Source organism: Lontra canadensis, unplaced genomic scaffold (assembly GCF_010015895.1).
Source record: "Lontra canadensis isolate GAN:19392208 unplaced genomic scaffold, GSC_riverotter_1.0 scaffold105, whole genome shotgun sequence".
Taxonomy (NCBI): domain Eukaryota; kingdom Metazoa; phylum Chordata; class Mammalia; order Carnivora; family Mustelidae; genus Lontra; species Lontra canadensis.
In genome coordinates this window covers 324,700-336,798 of record NW_022631099.1, presented here as the reverse complement: position 1 = coordinate 336,798, position 12,099 = coordinate 324,700, and the positions used below count along the sequence as shown (strand labels likewise).

General features: G+C 42.7%; 1 protein-coding gene across 6 annotated transcripts in view; it reads left to right on the top strand.

The window, feature by feature from the left end:
* The first annotated feature begins 5,456 nt into the window (after nucleotides 1-5,456).
* NCOA3 (nuclear receptor coactivator 3) overlaps nucleotides 5,457-12,099 on the top strand; it is a 135,621-nt gene continuing 128,978 nt past the window's right edge. For all 6 annotated transcript variants that reach the window (XM_032838691.1, XM_032838694.1, XM_032838692.1 and 3 more), the window contains exon 1: nucleotides 5,457-5,596. The gene's annotated coding sequence lies outside the window, so the exon portion shown is untranslated. The remainder of the gene's footprint in view (nucleotides 5,597-12,099) is intronic.

Below are 12,099 nucleotides of genomic sequence, written 5' to 3'. Positions count from 1 at the left end.
TTTTCCCCCCAAACTTTTTCAGTTGGAAATTTCAAGTCTACAGAAAAATTTCAATAATGCAATAAACACCAGCATACCCTGAATGTAGATTTACTAATTCTTTTTAAGTATATTTTTAAAGATTTAATTTATTTATCTGAGACAGAGAGTATGTGAGAGAGCACAAGTGTCAGGGGGACGCGCAGAGAGAGAGGGAGACACAGATTCCCCGCTGAGCAGGGAGCCTGATGTTGGCCTCCACAAGTGGCTCCACAGGGTTGCAGGACTGGATTCCAGAACCCTGGGATCATGACCTGGGCGGAAGGCAGACGCTTAACTGATTGAGCCACCCAGGTGCCCCTAGATTTACTAATTGTTTAAATTATGCCACACTTGCTCCTATGTACTTTCTCTCTCTCTCTCTCTCTCTCTCTCTCTCTCTCTCTGTGGGTGTATTTTTCCCCATTTGAATTATTTGAGGGTAAGCTGTCGGTAGGCTATTTGATAGGACTACTGGTCTGGTGGGCTGCTATTTGCCTATATAACATATGACCCAAGCTAGACCAATTGAACAAATTCCTTTTTTTTTTTTTTTAAGATTTTTAAGTAATCTCTACACCCAAGGTGGGGCTCAAACTCACAATCCTGAGTACTCAAGTTACTTTGCTCCACCAACTGATCTGGCCAGGCAATCCTGGACAAATTCCTCTTTTGAATTTGAATCTTGGAATAGGGTGATGAGACTATGGGGCGGGGCGGGGGGGGGGAAGATTGATCTCTAGATTTACTGCTGGTGCAAGAAAAGATATTCGTATCTTCTTTTCCCCTGGTTTCTGACATTTCTGGTCTGATTCTCTAGTCTTCTTGTTGATTCTGTGAGTTTCTCCCTATCATTTCACTTCTTCCCAGAGTCTATCCTTGTTGCTGGCAACCCGAGAGCCCTAAACGGCATGGCCACCGATGAGGAAAGGAGCACTCATCCTGGGAGCGTGGAGGCAGAGGCTCTGTGAAATCAGAAAGGCCGTGGGCAGAATCTCTTCATTTTGGAAGGGCTTTAGCTAGGAGACCCTCTAATCTCATCCTCATCCTATGTCCCGTAGGCCAAGCCAATTTTATTGGGGTAGTTTCGGATTTGAGACTACTCTTCCTGCCTACTGAAGGTTCTCAGCCCCAGGTCAGCAAAAGCCCACACATGCAGAGTGTTTTGATTATCAAATGCTGTGTAACAAACCACTGCAAAATGCAGTGGTTTAAAGCATAACCATTTTATTATCTCTCATGATGCTATAGGTTGATTTAGCTCAGTGGGTGGTTCTTCTGTTGGTGGTAGCTGTAGCTCCCTGAGCCCCCAGGGACTGGAATGTGCAAAAAGGCTGACTCATAGGGCTGGCAGTTACGGACTTAGCTGGGATCTTAGCTGGGGCTGTCGACTGGAGTGCCTCACTTTTTTTTTCATGTGGCCTCTCCATGTGGTGGCTTGGGGTTCCCATAACATGGTGGCTGGGTTCCAGCAGGAAGGAAGTGGAAGTTGCCAATCATCATAAGGCATGAGCTGAAAGTCCTACCATATACTTTCCACCGTTTCCATTCATCAGACAGTTCTAGAGCAACCCCAATTCAAAGAGGAGGAATTAAAGTCTACCTCCAGATGGAGAAGTAGCTTGTGCAAACAGGAAGGAACGATAGGAGGTATCTTCCCAGATGCCTTACTAGAGCATGTCACTCATGTGGCTTAGATTTTAAGTCTAGGATAGTGTTTCCCAGATGTCGCTCAGTACGGGATTATGTACCGGTTCCATGAACACCCTACCAAAGTCAGTGCAGAAGTTGCTTCCTCCTGGAAGCCTTTCCTGATACCCCTTGAGTTAAAAGCTCTATCTATTCTTGGGTTCTCAAACAACTTGTATGTATTTTTAAAACATTTTTTGTTTGTTTTTTATTTTAAAAAATGCTTTATCAAAATTCAATGCAGTTAACATATTCTGTGTGAGTAGTTTCAGGGGTAGAATATATCACCCAGTGCTCATTCTGTGAAGTGCCCTCCTTAATGCCCATCACTCAGTTACCCCTTCCCCTCCCCACCTCCCCTCCAGCAACCCCAGTTTGTTTCCCAGAGTTCAGTGTCTCTTATGGTTTGCGTCCCTCTCTATTTCTGAACGTGTTTTTTTAATTGTTAATATCAGCTCCACTTTCTGTGAACATACATATTTTTATATATGTATATCTTTTGGTTACATAAATGAACCCATTTATTATAGGCTAGCAGTGTCTCAAGTGATGGAGCTTCTACTGGTCTCCTGAGTCCTTCAGGCGTCCATGGCCACCTTTACCAGGATGGCAAAAGCAGTGCTGGAGATCCACGGAGAGAACCAGCGACCATTTTCAGGCAGGAACCACAACGCCAGAGCCCCACAGCTTCTCTTTTCATCTTAGGTTTTGCCACAGAGGGAGCCAGTGTGCTTGGCGTGCTGGCTCATTTCAATCTTCACCATTTTCCTGTGAGAGGCACCATAATGGTCCCGTATTTACCCTCAGTTCTGACCTTCTTCGGGTGTTTCGTCATGTCACCCCAAACTAAGTCTGAGACCAGAGAGCTGAACATATGTATGACAGATTGATTTCCTTTTTACCTTCTTTCCTTTCTTCTTCTCTCCCTTTCTCTCACAAATATTTATTTTTTATCTTTTTTTTTTTTAAGATTTATTTATTTATTTGGGAGAGAGAGAAAGAGACAGAGAGCAGCCCATATGAGTCGGGGGAGGGCCAGACGGAGAGGGAGAGAGAGAATCTCCCCAGATTCTGCACTAAGCGTGGAGCCAGCTCAGGGCTGGATCCCAGGACCCTGAGGTCATGACCAAGGGTCAGAGGTTTAATGACTGAGCCTCCCAGATGCCTTCTTTCACAAATCTTTAAATTCCTAAGATATGCCAGACACTAATCTAGGTGATTGAGACACTGCAGTAAACTGAACAAATTTCATGACCTCTTGCAACAGTAGGGTTTGGAAGACCCACCCCAAGGACAATAGCAAGCATAGATCTGAATGACAATTGGGAGCAAGCTGGGAGGAATGAAAATTCCAGACCACAAAGGGAACAGCTAGTGAAAGGCCCTGATGCATGCTTGGAAATTTCAGGAAACACCAGGAATGTTGGTGTCTGGCATGGGGTAGGAAATGAGAAAAGATGTATTACCTGAGATCAGAAAGGGAAGCAGAGACCGAGTCAATTAGGGTCTGGGTTTTATCCCAAATGCAATAGGATGTCACTGGAATATGTTCAGGTTGCAAGTGCCATAATTTAGTATATGATTTTTTCAAAGATCCCCCTGGCTACTGTGCAGGGAGGGAGTGCTTTATGGGATTACTAAAGGGGGAAGAAAGGAGAGTGGCAGGACAGCTGCAATTGTTCAAGGGAAAGTTCATGTGGGGTCTTAGCGTTCATCTCTGGGTTCTCAACATCTAACATAGTATTTATTACCTGTCGTCTGATGAGGGAGTGAACCCAAGTAACATATACTGTCTGAGCGAGTACTATTGCTAAACTATGTAGATGGTACTGAGAATACATCAGAAAACGAAAGAGATAGAAGTCCTAGTTTCACGGAATTTTCAATCTAGTGAGGACAAGATATATTAAACGCCATAAGTAAACAAAAATATATGGTATTTCCAATGATAAAAAGTGCTGTGAAGAGAGATGAAGCAGGGAAGAGGGATAAGACAAAGTTGGGACTGCAGTGGTCAGGAATTTAAAAGAGAAATCGGGGCACCTAGTTGTCTCTGTTGGTTGGGCATTTGACTCTTGGCTCAGGTCATGATCTCATGGGTCGTGGGATCGAGCTCTGTGTGGGGCTCAAAGCTTGGTAGGGAGTAGGCTCGAAGGGTCTCTCCTTCTGCCACTACGCCTGTGCTAGTGTGTACGTGTGCTCTTTGTCTCTCTCAAATCAATCGATCAATCAATAAATCTTTATAAAATAGAGAAATCAGGGAAGGTCTCACTGAAGAAGTGACATTTGGACAACGACCATGGGGGGGGGGTGAGGGAGGGAGTGATTTAAACTTTTCAGGGGAGGAGCACCTGGGTGGCTCAGTCAATCAAGGTTAAGCTTCTGACTCCTGATCAGCTCAGGTTGTGAATAGGGAGGTAAGTTAAAAAAATAAACAAAACGCCTATAATAAAAAAACAACTTTCCAGGGGAAAAAGTGAAGTATGTAGAAGTAGCAAATGTAAGGTCTCTGTGGCCAGTGTGTGCTAAGCATGTTGGAAGGGCCCCAAGGAGTCCAGCAGACCTGGAGGACAGTAGTGAGTTGGACAAGAACTGAGAGATGACTGAGATGGGAAAGACAGGTTGTGTGGGGCTTTGCAGGTTACTGCAAAGAATTTGGAGGACAGACATACAGTGACTTGGTTCCTACCAGGACCTCTCCTATTGCTATGTTAAGAAGAGACTCCAGGTAGAAAGGCTGGACTGGAAGGAAGTAGGGAGAACAGTGAGGAAGCTACTGTCACAGCCTGGGTGGGAAATGGTAATGGTAGAGCATAAAGCAGATATTTGGTTATTTTGTTCTATTGGCGCTCAACACACTTAATACCGATTCAGTAGTATTATCTAATATATAGTGCACACTAAAATTTCCCTCCTAAATCCTTTTTACATTAAGGGGAAAAAAAAAACACCTCGATCCAATCGAGGCTCATCTAATGCATCTGGTTCTCATCTCTTTCCCGCTTTGGTATTTTTAAGAGCTCAGGCGAGATGTTTTGTAACATATATCCCACATTCTGGGTTTGTCTGTTTGTTTCTCCATAGTTAGGTTCAGGTTAGCTATTATTTGGGCAGGGATACTACAGAGGAGGCATAATGCCATCCCCATCTCATCGTATCAGGAGACACAGAGTATCAGTTTGATCCATTGCTGGTGACGCTAAGTGGTAGTGCTGGTGATGACATCTTCTGCTTAAGGTGTCTGCCAGCTCTGTCCACTGCAAAGCAAGCTACTCCGTGGAATGGTACATAGTGGAATGATATATACTGAATATACTATTGTCAAACAACCTTTCGCCCAGTGGCTTTAGCATCTAATGAACAACCCGGTGGCTTATGACCTTGTGCCTCAGTTTGCTCCTCCGAACAATGAGGATGACAGTGGTCCCAAAGGGATGCTTGTTTTGAGGACCAGTACTTGGCACACAATAAACGCTCAGTAAATGTTAGATATTACTGGACGAAGGCAAGTGTGACAAGATTAAAGGCAGGGCTAGGGCTGCATTCTAGTCCTCCGGACCCCGCTGCAGCTCCCACGCAGTGAGCGAGCGAAAGCGACGGAAGGATCCACACAGCCACGCCCTGGAGCCCCGGGAGCTGGGCCGGGCGGGGGCACCTAGCGCCCGGGCCGCGCAAGGCCCCCTGGGACCGGTAGTGCTGGGCGTGGCCTAGGGACTACATATCCCGGAGGCCCCCGCGCCGCGGCTCCAGCCGCTGCCGCCTCAGCCCCTCCACAGCGACGGCGGCGGCCGCGGCGGCTGAGTCGGTGGCGGCGGCAGTGGCGGCGGCTGCGGGCTCAGCGGCGAGTTTCCGATTTAAAGCTGAGCTGCGAGGAAAATGGCGGCGGGCGGTGAGTGGAGATAAAGGAGGAGCGGCGGCGGGCGAGGGGGTGGAGTGCGAGGCGGAGGAAAAGAGGGCGAGTCCCTGGGCTGCCGCGAGCCGACGGCTGCGCCTCCGCGGAGGCGCTGAGGGGCGCGCCGAGAGGGGGGCGCGCTGAGATAGTTTCGGGGTGTCGGGGCCGCGTTGCTTCTCCGCCGCCTGGGGCGGCCCGCAGCAGGAAGAAGGGGAGTCGAGGTGGGGCGGCAGCCGGCTTGGGGGTGCAAGCGGGTCTTCTCGCGGAGGGGTCACCCCGACGAGTTTGGGGGGGACCGCGGGGGCCCGCTTTTTCCCCTCCTGTCCCTAAAGTTTTTATCTTCTCCCAGCCCTTAGGGCTGCTTTAGAACGCTCCCCGCGTCGTCCTCCTGCCGCTGCCTCGGCTCCTTCGCAGTTATTCTGAAGAATTAGGGGGCGGGGGAAGCCGTACAGACCCCACCGACCCCCACGCCAGCCTCCAAGTCGCACTCAGAATCGGGTTGCATTTTGTTGCTGTGTTTCCTCCTTCACTTGGGCATTTTTAGTATTTTAACTCGAATTATCTGCGGAATTTTATTTTGGGCACGGGTAGGTTCTCTGCAGTTTTCTCAGTGAAAAGGCATTTTGCTACCTCTGGTGTGAAGGTTGGGAAATGGCAAGTGGGAAGTTGGTAGATCACATTTGGGGTTTGGCTGTCTTTATTAGTCCTGTTTATCCCGTCCGCATCTCTGATCTTACCTTACGTACATTGGTTCAGTTTGTAAGGGTTTAAATTGTCTTGCACATGCTTTAAAAGAAACAAACAAAACCCCACAAAATCCCCCCAAACCAAAAAGCCACGAGCCGTTGGAAAGCTTAGTTGCTTCCAGTTTGGGGGCACTTAGGGTGGAAAAGTTAAACCAAAAGAGAGAGCAGTTCTGAGAGGGAGAAAGCATCGTTTCAGAATCTCACTAAGCAGGAGGAGTTCGGGATTCCAAAATGGAATGACATGAAAGGTATGAAATTCTCCCGAAGTCGAAACTCCCCCCCCCCCCCCCCCGAATGTGAAGACTTCCTTTTTTTTGCAGTTTTTGAGCAGCGCTTCAAAGCCAACCTGTTTTTGTTATTAAGCCTGTACCGTAAAGAAAGAGGAAGGCGAGTACCAGCTGTCTTGCTGCAGTGGGTTTAAATGGATTTGAATGAGATGAGCGAGTGGTAGTAGTATTGAGTGAGATTGCTGCATCTCCTTGATTTAAACGCCTGGTCTCCAATCCACCTAACTGAGCCCTGGCTGCAAGACAGCTTCAGTATGTGTTGCAGCAGGTTGTATGGAGGATGGAAAACAACAGCAAAAAAGGCCCCCACCTCCCCCCCACAAGAAAACAACAGCAAAAAACCCCCCCCCCCCCCCCCCCCCCCCCCCCCCCCCCCAGGTCTTATGAAAGCCCCGTAAACTGTTAAGCGGAAATCTGGAAGTTCATGAAATGTTTGTTCTTGAAAAATATTTAAATTATTGCTCTATTTAGAGTAGATATAACATCCAACTGAAAAGGTACACAAACATTGAAAAATGAGTCTATCCTGTAAACCCTGCAATCCAGGTAATTCGGGTTCCTGGGAGGCAGTGACTATTACTGGGTTTCTAGAGTATCTTTGGTCTTTGGAATAATTAATTATCTTAAGATTTTTATTTGAAACATACTCTTGTTGGGTACCAAAAAACAGGAAAATAAAATGAACAGAAGAAAGGGAAAATGTGATGGGAATATTATTTTCTTATCACGGTCTTGAACAAATGTTGATAGCTCTTAAGAAAAGGCTTCTGAACTTAAGTGCTTATGTTGCCTTATGTACTAACACCCTTAAAGAAGTAACAATCTGTGGGGCTTTAGGATGAAGAAGGCTGCCAGGGTTCATTGTTTGTATGTAAGATGAAGCCTCTAACATGTAAAATGATATTGAACACTATAGCTCCTGTCACTGGAGGTTGCTTCAGGTTCTGCATTTAAATGAGCAGTAATCTAGGTTGCCTGTGATCCTAAATTATAGTGGTATTTCATGTATTGATAGAAGTGAGTTAATTGTCCAATCAGTATTTAAAAAAAAAAAAAGGTATATGTCAGCTTCTAGCCTATAGAACGACATTTTGGACATGAGGATTGTGGAATAAGTGGGAAGCGGTAATGTTTCTAGAGCAGTTTGTAGGAAATATTTTTACCATAAAATATTCCTTACCTACAGAACCTTTGGAAATGCAAAACAGCCTCAGCATAAGTAACAGGATTTCTATTTTTGTAAGTTTTAGAATTGTGGTTTTGAATTTACCAACACTAACAATTTGTTAAAAAAAATTGAGTGATATTAGAATTTAGGCTGCTAGGGATTATATTAAATAATGTCATTATATTTTGAAATTGAGTATACTGTCCACCCCTCCCTCCCATATAAGTGTTACTTATTGGGGTACCTGGGTGGCTCAGTTGTTAAGCGTCAGCCTTTGGCTCCGGTTCCAGTCATGATCCCATGGTCTTGGGATCCAGCCATACATCAGGCCCTCTGCTGTGCAGGAAGCCTGCTTCTCCCTCTCCCTCTGGCTGCTGCTCCCCCTGCTTGGGCTCTCTCTCCCTCTGTGTCGAATAAATAAATAAAATCTTTAAAAAAAATTAAGAGATATCTTATATCAGGGATATATTCTTATCCCCGTATGAGTAGTTATTTTCAATAAATCCCTCCACCCAAATAAATTGGCATTCATTCAGCAGGGAGTCCGTGTACTTTTGGACGCTGGATTCTTTTTCTAGGAGATGCGAAATAAAAAAATGGTTAAAAAAATTTTTTTTGGAAAATATTTTATTTTCATTTATTTGACAGAGAAAGTGCAAGCAGGGAGAGCAGCAGGCAGAGGGAAAGGGAGAAGCAGACTCCCTGTTGAGCAAGGAGCTTGATGAGGGCCCTATCCCCAGATTCCAGAATCATGACCTGAGTGGAAGGCGGTTGCTTAACCAACTGAGCCACCCAGGCTCCCCTAAAAAGTAGTTTTCGAAATGGTTACTTACTAAAGCCTTCTTGACTGGTCTTTTGAAGTAAACTTCCTTACCGTATCAGGGACGTACTAAAGATAAGTTTTTTTTTTTTAATTTAGTCTTTTGTGTATTAAAAACTATATGATTCTAGAGTAGTTTCTTTTAAAGACTACTATGTTTTTGAGAAATTTTTTAAAAGAATAATTTAAAAATATTTTAGTTTGGACAGTAGGGTACGATAAAAAACCAAACTACTATTGTCCTGTGCCAAATTGGCGTTAAAATAAATGGCTTTAGGGTTTCTTTTTGCATTTTTTTAGACTATATAATTTCAAGCCTTGGCCTGAGGATGTAGACTACGAGTATAGCCTCCAGTGGCTGTCTATACTGGAAAATGACCACAATTCAATGCAGTTGTTACTATAATGCTACTTAGGACTAGAAAAATGAGTTGTTGATCATGTCGATGAGTGTCTCATGTAGTTTCTCATAGGTTAATCCAGAGAGGACCTGTCCCAGTTTGGTTTGAACTTATTATATATTCCGTAGTATAGAATTAATTTCTCTTTCTTTCTTTGCATTATTGAGTGGTTAAAGCTCTGAGAGAGAATATTAGTATTGGAAATGTATGTTAACTTTTCTCTTTCTCATAGTTAAATAGATTAAAGAAATAGGTGATTGTATGTTAGTTTAGATTCTCAGGGATAGCTTTGAGATTGAGTACTGCAGTAAAATGTAGGCATTTTCTTCCATTTTATTGAGTGCTTTTTGGGGGTGGGGGAAGGGATTACAAAATGAGCATTTCTCAGTTAAAGTGGAGGAGGGGCTCTATTTGTAATGAGTCTTACTCCTTCATTTTGTTACTGTTTGCTAGGTAAATTCATTTAGCCCATTGCTTTTTCGATAGGGTTTCTGGGAGATTGTTTTGGGTTAAGGGTACAGTTTATCCAGAGTCTAACCTTATTTTCAGCTCCTAACAAATAATGGAATTGACTTGAATTTAATCGCCTTTCCCTTCTGGTGGAGAGTTGTTAAATGAACAGGAAAATGGCCAGAAGATACACAGCAGGAGTTGAGGGGGAAGACCTGTGCTTGTCTAGGAGGCTGATTTATCCATAAACTGCATAATCTTAGACTACATAGTGCCAGTTCCCAACTTTGTCAGCATTAACTCAGTTTGGTAGGTTCTGCCGGCGTAGGTCAGTTTACAGGGGGGCAGTAATAAAGGTTTATTTAGCTGTAGTAAATTTTGTGGCCTAGAGGCAAAGGAAGGACGTCTGATCTATCTATCCCATTTCAAAGAATACTTTCAGTGGACTAGTCTCTTCTGTTAGTCATTTTTCCTATTTTTCATTAGGAATGTCTGTGTCCTGTTTTTTTCTTTTCTATTAATATTTTTTTATTGATACGTTCTAGGAAAATGTGTGACTTTTTTTTTTTTTTTTTGAGTGTAACTTTCCTTGTCTGTTGGTCACCTATGACGGTATTCTTCTGAAATGTTTAATTTGTTTGGTTAGAGGTTATGAGTGAGGGTTCCGAAGTTTCACTTTTTGGAAACTAGGCTGATTAGATTGCTAAATTTAATTCTTCATCATCCATGTAAGGATGAAAAGGGAATGAATATTGGCATGGGTACCACATAGTAATGGATAATCTACTGCTCCCTGGGGCTTTGCTTTTGGTAGCTATGGCAGCTGAGTAGGAGTGGTAGATGGATAGATAGGAAAAGACTGCAGAAGTCAGCATAATCCTCAATTAGGATAAGCCTCATGGTTAATTGAATGTTGAGTGTACAGGTTAAATCCCATTATAACAAACTCCAGGGGACTAGCTAAATTATTTGGTTGTACTGGGATTGAGCTTTTTTGAATATTGTTTGAAATAGATTAGTCTTTTTGTTTTTGTTAGAGGTGTTGGAACAATTTTTATTTATTGTAACAATTTGACTAGTTGTTACTCTTGTACCAAGGTGTTTGATGTTCACTTTCAATGCTATTGCCTTCAAAAAAAGGAAAAAACCCATGTTTAACTGGGTATATAATTTATCCCCCCTCCCTACACCCCGTATCTTGGTCTAGATAGAATAGCACCATTGGTTTATCTCAACAACTAAATAAACTTATAAGTACTACTGCCACCATCAAAGTGTGGTCAAAGGAAGTGGGAAATTCCCCAGGTTTCCAGGTGACTGCTGCTGGTAATTTTTTTCTGCCCTTGGTAACTTTTAAAAAATAAGTGAATATACTTCATTTTGGGGTGCACCTTACTTTGTCAGTAATAATTAAGGTAGCCCTTTTCCATTGATCCAATTGTAGTTCCAAGACCGAGATCTATATGGTGTTAAAAAGTGATGGTAGTGATGAAAGTGATAAAAAAATTCATAAATACAGAATTTTTCAGTAACAGGATTAATAAACGTATGAGAAAAATACTGTTATGCTTGTCGGAAATAGACTTTTTTTTTTTTTTTGTCCTATACTTTCAGATTGATGTTCAGTGAATTTAAGGCATTTACATCTCACTTTCATACCTAAAGCCAGCATTTTTAGTTTGTTTAGAGAGTTGTGATTGGGTGTAGCAAGACATTTTTGAAGTCATTCTTTTAAATAGATGTTCCATGAAGGAGGGCAAATCTGAAAGAGGGAATTTCAAAGCAACCCAAGCAGTGTTTTGAAAGTTCTCGAGTCAAGAATAATGACTGGCTAGTAGGCAGGAAGCCTGCAGTTGCATTGTGGTATTGTTCCTCCATCTTATGCATTTGAGAACTTGAGCACAAAAGAGGAGAATGCGTGGGGAGGGGAAGAAAGAGTTTTAACAAAAAAAAAAAGTGAGGGGGGAGACTTTCAGAGTAAATATTCTTTGCTGTTCTATTTAAGTGAAATCTAAAACCAAATTACTTTTACTTTGAGAGGAAGTATTTATTTATCATAATCTAAATGTCCTAAACTGACATTTTTATAAATGAGAGTTAATTGTTACTGGTGATCATACGTTCAGTTTTAAAACAACTTAAAAAAAAAAAAATCTCGGGGGCCTGGTTGGCTTACTTGGAATAGCATGTGACTCTTGATCTGTAGGCCATGAGTTCGTGCCCCACATTGGGTGTAGAGATTACTAAAAATAAATTTATATAAAAAAAATTTACCTTTGAATATTTCCCCACTTTGTTACCTAATCAGTATCATTTGTTAGCTTGTTACTTTAAAAATGATACTTACCTGTGAAGAGAATAATTTCTAAGATAGTACTGTAAGCTTCCTGCAAATCAGTCTCTAGGTCTTACTTAAAATTTATGAAATAAAGTGGATGGAGTATGTGGTTTTCCAAGGTTCATTATATTGGAAAATATTTATAAAATCAATGTACTGTATAAATATGTAGAATGTCCTTATATTTAAATTTTGTTGGTCAAACATTAAACGGATTAAGCTCTTTATACCAGATAATAGTAACCTTTCAGTGCTGACTCATCAGTTTGGAGTAAAATGACTTGAGCTCC